Below are 4,057 nucleotides of genomic sequence, written 5' to 3' on the forward strand. Positions count from 1 at the left end.
GAGTGCTGTGTTAGATGCAGGATCTATTGGAAGGGACAAAGCAAAGCCCTGTCCTTCACCTTCCAGAAGTGACAGAGGCACACCAGGAAACACATGATTTCCTGTCCAATACATGGGCTTCAGAGTCCTAGAATTCTGCAGAAATTGTCCAGAGGCAGATGGCTTAGTTCTAGAGTCAAACCTAAGTGTCCATTGGTTTTCATGTCCTAGACAATATGTCCCACTGAGCTGAAGATGACCAAGACTAACATTTGTGAAGAACAGTTCCTCCCCAATCCACAGACACCTGAGAAGACCTCCAAGATGGAAACACCAGACACCTGACTGCAGACAGATGGCTTGTCACATCTGCCATCCACAGCCACTGTGTTTTTATGTCTCAGTTTCTCAGGGTAACACACATCACAAATGGATGTTGCAATATCTATAATGTGGCTTTAACTATGAACAAGGCCCTGACACTGGGACAGGACAGCTGTCCAGATCAGCAGCTTCTGTTACTATTTACCTGCAGGAGACAACTGGCTACACTTAATCCCTTAGGACATGGAGTCATTGGGACCACCTGTGTCTTCTGTTCCTCCCCTTGGGGACTCTGACATTCCTGTAAAGTCTCATAAGCCCGTCAAAACAGTTGGTTGAGGGCCTAGACACCTGCACAGCTGTGCTCTCCATGCTGAGACTCAGAAGGACATGCCCAGGTGACCTAGCCTAATTGTGGCTCTCTTGGTAGTGCACTTGCTGGTTCCATGAGCTAGGAGATTCGGGCAGCTGATCAATCATTCTTCTCTGTTGGGTCTAGCCGGTGAGATTCTAACCTTTCCCACACTCCCCGGCTCACCTAGAGTCAGGATTCTAGGACAATGATCAGGAACCAGGACTTCCAATGGTTCCCCGCTCTAATATGATTCCGTATTTCCCATAGCCAAACCCTTTCTGAGTCCCAAGGTCTTTCTGTTGAAACCCAAACCATCAGGACTTGTTCTGATCCTGTGACTGTGTTACTCCACCACACATCCTCCTTTCAGCAGGGTGAATTCACACCAAAGCTTCTGATATTGCCGTTTGTCCAGACTGGGTGTGCCCAGCACTAAATACCCAAACCCCAATAAGACCAAAAATTACTGAGAGGTATTAAGTACAGTCCAGAGCTGACATTCCTGTGTGTGTAAAGTTGACACAACCCCACCTGCTACCAGGAGGGCACGAAGAACCACAGACTGTTTACATGGTGACGCACATGTGTTCCTTCAGTTTCAACCTCAGTATTTCAGGTTTGTAGGGTGAAAAGCCCTGTGTCCCTGTGGGTGGCATTCCCGAGCAGCAGAGACCCGTTCGTACACATTGTCACTCTGCCAGTGTGTGCGGGCCCCAGCACTCTAAGATAGGCAGCTATTGCACACTGTTCTAGTTCATGGCTGTTAGCCACAGTTACCACTTTATGTCAGTGAAAGGTCTCAGCATTCTCTGGTAGATTAAGAACAGATAGATGGTTTCCCTTCTGCTGCATTGTGGAACCGTGATTCTATAGTGAGCGGAGAAGTACAAGGATGGCTAAAATGTTAAGAGAGAGGCTAGCAGCTGGAGAGAAGGCTTATTGGGTAAGAGCACTGGTTGCTCCTTCAGAGGACTTGGGTTCAATTCCCATCACCCGCATGGCTGCTCACCACTGCCTGTAACTAGATTCCTGGGAGATTCGACACCCTCTTCAGAGCTCTGCAGGTTCTGCACGCTGACAGGCAGTACTCAGACACACATGCAGACAAAACACCCGGACATATAGATAGACATTTAAAATTGCTTTTTAAAAATTAGGTAAAAGTGAGGCTAGAAGGGAAGAGGCATCATGTTCCCTTTGCATATGGTGGAAAGCTATGCCCTGTGCTCTTAGCAGTTGTGTCCATCCTCAGTCTCCATATGTGATGGACTGGATTCCAGTCCACCCCTGACTTCACCTTCTGGATGCCAGCCTGCCTTCCAATTCATGGCAACTTGAGCTTTGAGGGGACAGAATTTAGCTTCTTTCTGGGAAGGTCAAGGTACTGGAAAGGCTCAGACACCTGTGGATGGATGAATGAATGAATGAATGAATGAATGAATGAATGAATGAATGAATATACCAGGGCATGGCCTTTTGAGGAAGTCTCATGATGGACTATTACCACAGTCTTTTTATGTATGTGAGAGTGAGAACAAACATCTATGTGTGTTTACACATGTGTACATCAATGGATGAGGGAAAGATACTTCACGTATATGGAAGTTAAAGGAGATGAGGAAGTTGGCTCTCTCCCTCCACCGTAGGCTCTAGGAATTGACTCAGCAACACTACCTTGACACAACTGCCTTTACCCACTGAGTCATCTCAGTGGCCACCCAGGTCTAAATTTTATTTTGACAGTCACCTTGCCATAGTTGGGAACAAGAGTATTCAGAATATAATGGCCAAAGGTGAGAGCTCGGAGTAGACTTTCCCCGCTCCTTCCACGTCCTGCTCGCTCAGATCTTCCTGCTGATGAGCCTCCGTCTCCCTCTGCCCCACCTACACCAACACAAGTGCATAACCTGAGTCCCCTCTCAAGCTCTTATCTTAGAAGACTCCAGCCATTCTCTACGTTCACCCCCACTGCCAAGTCATGGTCTCGGCATCTTTATGTTAGGACACATCTGCACAGGCCAGATTTGCACAGCCTTAGTCAGGCCACATCTCCTGCAGCTCCTCTAGGACAGAGTGTAGGAGCTGTCTGTGCTGTGACCTGAAACTCTCAGTTTACAGCATCTGGCTCCTCCGTATTCCTTGTCACATTCACTACACTGAACAAAATGCAGTGTGAAACTCCACCTGCCCCTGTGAGGTTATAAAGGATCAGACCTTTCCTCTGCTCCGAGATGTGGGAGAAGACTGCTCAATGGTGTTGCCCAGAAATGGAGAGTGCCCTCAGAAGAGGCTTCTTGGCCTCCCTCCATGACCAGCCTCATGGAAGCTGTTTCTTGTTCTCTCTCCCTCTCTCTTATTTCTACTCTTTTTCAAATGCTTTTAAAAGTGTTTTGGGGGGCTGGAGAGATGGCTCAGAGGTTAAGAGCATTGCCTGCTCTTCCAAAGGTCCTGAGTTCAATTCCCAGCAACCACATGGTGGCTCACAACCATCTGTAATGAGGTCTGGTGCCCTCTCTGGCCTACAGGCATACACAGAACATTGTATACATAATAAATAAAAATTAAATAAAAACAAATAAAAGTGTTTTTGTCTTTTTATTTATTCTTTGTTCTTTATGTCTTTCACAGAATGCATCTTGATCTCATTTGCCTCCCTGCCCCTTCTAATCCAGTCTCTACCCTTGCAACCTCCCTCCTAACATAAAATAAAATTTAAGAGAAAAAAAGGGGGTAATAAAAGAGAAGGAAAAGAAATAAAGAAAAATCTCCTTGTGGATTCCTAGGAATTTCCTTAGTGCCAGGTTTCTTGCTAACCCCATAATTGCTCCCTTGATCAACATATCTCCTTCCTTGCTCTCCCTCTCTGTCCTTCCCCCTTCTACCACATATCAGACCAAGGAGTGATTTCCAAAACATATAAAGAAATCAAGAAACTAGACATCAAATACCAAATAATCCAATTAAAAAATGGGGTACAGATCTAAACAGAGAATTCTCAATAGAAGGATCTCAAATAACTGAAAGACACGTAAAGAACTGCTTAACATCCTTAACCATCAGGGAACTGCAGATCCAAATAACTCTGTAATACCATCTTTTTTTTTTGCTAATATCTTAAGCAACAGTAGATAGGATGCATGAACTGGCCTTGCCTTGCAGTCAACTTGATGATTATCTTCATCCAGCAACTGATGGAAGCAAATGTAGAAATCACAACAAAGCACTGGACTGAACTCCCAAAGTCCAGTCAAAGGGAGGAAGGAGCAATAATATGAGCAAAGGCTTCAAGACCATGATGGGGATACCCACTGAAACAGCTTACCCGAGCTAATGGGAGCTCACTGACTTTGGACTGACAGTTGGGGAACCTGCATAGGACCAAACTAGACCCTCTGAATG

Source organism: Microtus ochrogaster, linkage group LG4, assembly GCF_000317375.1.
Source record: "Microtus ochrogaster isolate Prairie Vole_2 linkage group LG4, MicOch1.0, whole genome shotgun sequence".
NCBI classification, from domain to species: domain Eukaryota; kingdom Metazoa; phylum Chordata; class Mammalia; order Rodentia; family Cricetidae; genus Microtus; species Microtus ochrogaster.